The sequence below is a fragment of the Coturnix japonica genome, chromosome 32 (genome assembly GCF_054131305.1).
Source record: "Coturnix japonica strain WE chromosome 32, WE-NBRP24, whole genome shotgun sequence".
NCBI classification, from domain to species: Eukaryota; Metazoa; Chordata; class Aves; order Galliformes; family Phasianidae; genus Coturnix; species Coturnix japonica.
In genome coordinates, this window is record NC_140694.1 from 2812676 (window position 1) to 2820315 (window position 7640).

Genomic DNA, 7640 nt, shown 5'->3' on the forward strand with positions numbered 1-7640 from the left:
CTGTCAGGTCAAGCCTGGAGGAGTAATGCTTGTCACTGACCTGTTCCTGTTCAGGGTGGAGCTGGAGGGTAAAATAACACAAGAAATTGTCATTGAAATTCAATATCTGTGAAATTCAGCTGGCTGCATTCACAGAACCTGGCGTTAAGATCTGGTTTCTGGTTTATTTCTTGAGCCTATTTTCCATAACCCAGTCCTCATTTATGAACCGAAGCTCTACTGAAAACCTTTCGCTGTGTATGCTCATGCTGCAGTGCAGCTCTTGTGACCTTTAACAGCACATTCAAGTTCCTCTGATCACAGGATCCTTAAGGTTGATTAAGACCCTCTAGTCCGACTGCTCACCCATCTCCACCAAGATGCTCACCATCAGCTAGCTAAAAACTCAGCAGAGATGATAGATCAAGCCCAACACTGGATTTGGGATGGCAAGAGATTCCTAAGATATTGAAGGATTGCTTGCAGGTGGTGTTGGCTCAGGTATTCACCCTGCATCCCACCTCCCGTTCTGTTTGGTTGAGAATCATGCATTCTGCAATTTCACTTTGTAATTCAAAGCCCCTTTCTTTATCTGTTAAAAAACTGATCTAAAACAAGCCGAGAAGACTCCGTTGGAACTGGTTGATGCAGAACAAAGGCATCCCCAAAGGACAAGTTGCACTGTTTGATGAACATTATTGGATGAGAGCTAAGCTAAGATTTAAAAAGTTCTGGGGCTGTCTCTGAGCATCAAATCCAGAGGAAGCCTGCATGATTCCCTGAGAATGGATACCTCCTACTTTGGTGTAGGGTGAAGGGAACACTAGCAGTAACTCCTATCACAAAATGTCACATGGCTCAGACAAAAAAGCCATCAAGAGGGGGCTTAATTAGGAGCAACAAATGGTCACAAGATGGTCTTAGGGCAGGGAAGTAATCTATCTACGTGACATTGATTGATGCTATTAGTTCTAAACAGCTTGACTCTAGAGGGACTGTTCTTCTTTGGTCACCTAGTTTTACAAGAATAGATGACTCCTGTCTATTACAATTTTTAACTCATTATTTGTTCACTGATGCCATAAATGTGCCTGGCATAGCAATTGGCCTTGGTATATTCAGTGACTGAAAGCAACAGTTGTTGCTCTAAGAAATGCAATGCTAAGCTAGGTCTGCCTGTAGCTGACAGCCATCAGCTTGCTCCTCAGGCAGGTTCTGTCTGGATGGAATGAAGGGCATGAAATACTGATGTGCTCTTCAAACGCTGCTTGTTAGCTTAGAGACAAAGTGTTGAATAGGTTTGTTCATGCATTGCAAACACGTTACTTATCTGCCTTCATTTTAGCTTCAGAAGAACGTGTGCAGAATACAGAATTGATTAAAAGAAATAAGAACTGTCTGCATAGAACTTACTCTTTCCTTACACAGGAGAATCAAGCACACGTTTGTATGTGAGTACCTCCAGAGGTGAAACTCAATCACCCAAATGTAATGAGCAGAGACATTACAATCAGTTCTAACTGTATCTTCATGCTGTGCTGAATAAGCCTGAGTCAGGATGTAAACCACTTTCTCTTTTTTTCTTCAGATGAAGCCATTAATGTTGTCAGCAAGCCCAAAACGACTTCAGAAATATCAGTCAGTCCTTCTGAAGACCTGGAGCTGGTGTGTGAGGTGTCAGCTGCAAGCGGAGCTGTCGTATGGAAGAAAGATGAAACAGAGGTGAAGCAGGACCAGAGGACAACCATCATCTCCAAGGGGACGCACCGCAACCTCATGGTCAAAAATGTGACCCTGAAAGACCAAGGGAGCTACAGCTGTGAAACAAAAGATGACAAAGCAACATTCCAAGTGAAAGTCAGAGGTGAGAAAATGCTTGGAATCCCAGAGATAAAGGAACGCTTCATTTTGTGTGTCTTGCATTTGGAGGATCAACTGACAGCCTCTCTGGTGCAAAACATTTTGGCTCTAGGACTTTCTTGGTCATCTAGTATCATAGCAACACTTCTACATGTGATTTACATCCAGGAATGAATTACTGCAACAAAGGGGAGTACAGCTGCGAGGCTGCTGGCTAGAAACTCACCTTCAAGATTCATGTAACTGGTAGGAAACACGTTTTGGTTGATATTCTTTGATTATTCCCTAGTCTGGCTGTGGAAATGTCTGTGTGAACGTGTCCTCTTTATTCTGCCATGAAACTGTTTTGAGAAGGATGGAAAGAAATGCTTACAAACGTGCAGCTAAAATGATTATTTGTTTTTAACAATATTTCATCCAGCTCTTCCCCTACAATTACTTTTATCATCAGCTGTCCATGGATGTCCAACTGTGATTTGTACAATGTGCAACACTGCTCTACCAGTTGATATTTCAACAGTACTATTTACACAGACGTCCTTTTCTGCTCCAAATCCACACCAGCCATGGGAGAGGGAGTAGGTGAGCATCTTCCTCCATTAGCTTGATCTAAATCTGACAGCTTCATCCAATCCAGGGCTTCTCCAAGACCTTTGAAAATTCTGTTACTGTTGAGGAGACAGCAGGCTTCTGGGCTTAGGTTAGAATATGGTGCCCTGTTGATGGGTCCTGAGAGTGTCCAAGCCTTACATGGAGAAAACCATCACTGCTCTTAAGATGTTTTGCAAGCAGGTGAAACTTGATTGAAGTGTGGCAGTGATGCTTTCTGAGATCTCTGGCCCCTAGTTTTTCTAGGCTTTTTGTTTGCCTCTTAAGATACAGTGAGCTGCTCTTAATTGTGGCTGTGTCCTTTGCCACGAGCATACCTCTGAGCACACAGTTATTTTGAGCTCCTCTTCTTCCAGTGGTTCGGATGAGCAATTCTGAGAGATATGCAGAATGGGGATGGCTGTGCTGCTGCTTCCTTTTCTGTCTTAGCTGTGGTTTTCCCTTGCAGAGCACAGTTCTCTGCCTGGGCCCAAGTCTGTGTGGGTCTCTCCATCCACAAAGCTGCTCACCGTGCAGGCGGCACAGGCTGAGAGGAGAGGCCAGAGCAGCTCTCCTGTTGCAACACGGAGCAGCAAGATACAAGTGGAGGAAGGGCCTGCAGCTGTACTGAGGAACTTCAACGCAATCATTGATTTTCCATCTGAAAGATAAAGAAAGAGGAATTCCCTTTCCAGCCCCTACCATCATTGTTCGGATGATTTTTATTGGTTTATTTTTTGTCCATTATATCTTTGAGGATTCAACTAACACACAGTTGCCCTATGGCCTCAGTGGAGCCACACAAGGTGCCTTTCCTTCCTGGTTGGGCAGGCAGTCACAAGATGCAGAAAGCCACGCTGGCGTCTATCCTGTTCTGTGCTGGCTGTACATGGAAATCTTGGGGTTTTCCAGATTTCAGGGCCATGTGCCTGAAACCAATTGTGCTTCTCCTGTAAGCAGAGCTGTTGGTCAGACTTGCTGGCACTAGAAATTAAAGGTGGCAGTGAGCTGAGGCCGAGGAGGTGTTAACGTAAGAGTCAGGGATGCTTTTGAGCTTCTTTTATAACTGTACGGTTCCTCAGAAAGCAGTTACACCTGCCAGCTCCTTTCCTGTCCGGCTGTGGAGCCTTTGCTCACATGCTCCGAATCTTGCTTGAAATCATTGAGAGGAATGTAGCCAGCAGGACTTGAGGGCTGAGCTGTAGGAATGGAAGCATCCTCTGCTGTTTGAAACAGAGGGTGTTTCTAGGCTGTGTTTCAGCAGAAAGCAGGCAGTGGCGGGAACAGGCAACTATTGGCAAGGGCTCGGTGCAGCTCTTCCCTCATCCTGCACCACGACTGACAGCATGCTCTGTTTTCTCTCCAGACTGAGTTCTCCCAGTAAGAGGGCAGAGTCACCAGCTGGCAGTTGGCGTTCCTGCTTCTGCCTGGGCAAACCATCCCGTGGCCAAACACCAACTGCAGAGCAGTGCCAGGGAGCCCTCTGAAGCAGAAGTCGTGGTCCTGGCAGGTAAGGGTGCAAATCCAGCTTTCAAAACACTGCTTGTCAGCAACACAGGTAGAATTCATGCTTTCAGTGGGCTTGTACCTCCTTCTGGCATTCAAGCCCGTGCCTGACATCTTTGGTTGACTCCTGTCTTTCCTAGATGAGTCTCACAAGCTGCTTGAAACCTGCTTGACAGGCAGCACCAAGCCTTTGCCTCCTTGGACAGTGAAAGTTTGACGCTAAATGCTGTGTATCTACTCTTTCCAGGTGAATCGATCCCTTGCCAATACAGGAACCCACCAGCAATTTGCAATGATGCACGTTGTGCTTCCATCAATGGAGTGCAGTTAGGATGCATGAGTCACTGCAGTTCCAAGGACAGCCTTCCACGTGACAGCAATGATGGAGAGAAGGATGTTTGACCTATTCAGTTTTGGGCCCCTCCCTGCAAGAAAACCTTGCGGTTCTGGAACGTCTTCAGCTACGAAGGTAGTGAGGGGTCTGGAGCACAAACCTTACGAGGAGCTGCTGAGGGAACTAGGATTGTTCAGCTTGGAAAAGAGCAGGCTCAGGGGAGACCTTATAACTCTCTATAACTTCCTGAAGGGAGGTTGTAGTGAGCTGGGGTTTGGCCTCTTCTCTCGTGTGATCAGTTATAGATCTAGAGGGAATGGTTTTAAGCTGTGCCAGGAAAGATTCAGGCTGGACATTAGGAAATATTACTTCCCCGAAAGGGTATTCAGGCATTGGATAGCACTGCCCAGGGAGGTGGTGGAGTCACCGACCATGGGAGTGCTCAAGAAACGTTTGGATGTTGTGTTGAGAGGTATGATTTATCCGGGAAGTATTGGTAATGGTTGGACCAGATGATTTTGTAGGTCTTCTCCAACCTTGATAATTCTGTGATTCTGAGCTGAGAAACTTTTCTTGCTCAAGTCCAGCTTCCAAGCTTAACCACCTACAATGAAGTTGATGTCGTTTTTCTGGTAGCCCTCAAGACAGTGTCCGCATTTACCCAAAATCAGGAGGTAACCAGCTGCAGTGAAGTGAGCGATTTCAGTGCCTATTTCTGATGGTGGCAATGAGTTCAGAGGTCACACTTAATTGACGGTGCCTGTTTCCATTCTGACAAAGGATGTAGTTGCAGCTGACTTCCTGAGGCTGCCATACGTGGTGGTGACGCAGCCTTGGGCTTCTGCGTTTGCATGACTCCCACCTTTCCTTTCTGTGTCTTGCAGGTCAGCTGGTGCTGGAAGCGGCCGGTATCTGAGTAGGAATGAAGGTGAGTGCAGGAGCAGCTGCTGAGGGGAGGAAGGAAGTCCATGCTAATGAGCTCTGAAGCATCTGCAGGTCCAGTATGAAAGGAGGCAGCAGTGATGCAGGGGGCTCCCCAGCAGGAAGCTGTCTGATCCAAATGCTTGCTGAGAGTTTGGAAGCCCAAGCCCTTATGGTCTCTGTAAGGGTGGCTAGTAAAAAGATGTTAACCAAGATGGTGGTAAATAGTCAAAGGTTGTTAGCAAAGGAAAACTCACCAATGTCGATGTTTTGACCAGAAAGCTGAGGCAGTCTCAACTGGGGAGCAGTCTCCAAGAGATTCTGCCTTAGTGGTGGTCAGCCTTTAAATGAGGTGAGGTCTCAGAAGAGGTGCAGTCGAGGTCCACCCCTTCTGGGAGCACAGCTAGATTACTCTCACCTGTGCTCCCGCAGCTGGCCCAACACTTGCCTCAGCTGATTAATCAGAGGTTCAAGCTGTGATTTCCCATACAGTCTCTAAGCTGAAGGCAGCATCTCCTTGATCTGATGGTGGTGTGCCTGAGTGAGGGAGTGATCCAAGCTGGATGCAAAAGAGTCATCTTAATTTCTCTCCTATTTTACTTCAGATGACACCTATTGGGTGTTGGTTTCTTAAAATTTAGATCTAGGAGGTGGCCTCTCCCTTTGCTTCTGGTGAAAGCACAGTAGTGCAGCAGGAGTAGAAGACAAAGAGGTTTTCTTGGTGACAGCAACACCAATTATTTGATTCAAATGTAGAACTGTGATGAAGATGGTGAAGAACAGATCCGCCTCAAAGACATGCTTGATCACATAAGGAATGAGCATGTGATCCAAGACAGTCAGCGTGGCTTTAGCAGGGGAAGGCCATGCCTAACCAATCTGGTGCTCTTCTATGATGGAGTGACGGCATTTGTGGACAAAAGGAAGGAAACTGATGTCATTGACCTGGACTTGAGCAAGATCTTTGACATGGCCCCCCACCACATCCTTATCTCTAAACTGGAGGGATGTTGATTTGACAGGTGGACCACCTGGTGGATAAGGGATTGGTTGAAAGGCCACAGACAGAGGGTGGTGATTCATGGTTCTGTGTCCAGGTGGAGGCCGATAACAAGTGGTGTCATCCAGGAGTCTGTCTTGGGACCAGTGCTTTTTTACATGGTTATCAGTGACACCAATGATGCAATGGAGTGCACCCTCTGCTGTTTGCTGAGTGGTGCGGCTGATGCAGTGGAAGGAAGGGATGCCATTCAGAGGGAGCTCAACCAAGAGGTTGGCCTAGGTGAATCTAATGAGGTTCAACACAGCAAAGTGCAAGGTTTTGCACTTGGGCTGGAGGAATCCCAGGCATCTGTACAGCCTGGGAGGAGCAGTCCTTAAGAGAAGCCCCGCAGAGAAGGACCTGGGGGTCCTGGTGGATGAAAAACAGAACGTGAGCCATCAGCGTGCTCTTGCAGCTCAGAGAGCAAATGGTCCCCTGGGCTCCATCAGAAGAGGGGATGGCCAGCAGGGACAGGGAGGCGATTGATCTTCATGATCCTTGAGGTCCCTTCCAACCCGGGCCATTCTATGATTCTGTGATTACACTCACTGACAGAAATAACGGCAGCTGTACAGAAGCTTGTTTTTTCTTTCTTTTTCTGGCTTTGAAGGAGAAGGGGTGGAGCAAGGGGAGACCCACTGGTCATTTGTCACCTCATGAACAGGATGGATTCTGCATTGACTGTGAAAAACCTGGGCTAGTAGCATGGGCATGTTTCAGGATTTCTGGACTCTTCTTTTGCTGCTTGGTTTCCTTTTGGCTACAGGGAGACAGCTGACTAAAGGTGTGTTTTCAAACCCACTCTCCAAAACCGTGTTTCATTGTTGCAGGTGGTTCAGTGTGCTCTTGCAGTGCAGATGCTGTAGTTTGCTGTAGAATCTGAATGGTTTCTGTTCCTAGGGGAGGACTGGGAGGAGGTAGTGAGAAGAGAATTCAATGCCTAAGGGGAGGGGAGATCGGGGATTGGTGGGAGAGGGAGCCAATAGGAGGGAGAGAGGAGTTGGGCGCAGGGTGATGGTAACACCCCTTTGTGATGTCATAATGCCCCTTTGTGACGTCATAATGCTTCTTTGTGATGTCATAATGCCCTTTGTGATGTCATAATGCTCCTTTCTGACATCACGATGCCCCTTTCTGACGTCACGATGCCCCTTTGTGATGTCATAATGCCTCTTTGTGACGTCATAACAATCCTTTGTGACGTCATGATGCCCCTTTGTGATGTCATAATGCCCTTTGTGACGTCATAATGCTTATTTGTGATGTCATAATGCCCATTTTTGACATTATAGTGCCCCTTTGTGACATCATAATGCTTATTTGTGACGTCATAATGCCCATTTGTGACATCATATCACCCCTTTGTGATGTCATACTGCCCCATATGAAGTCCAGGCAGAGTCAAAACTT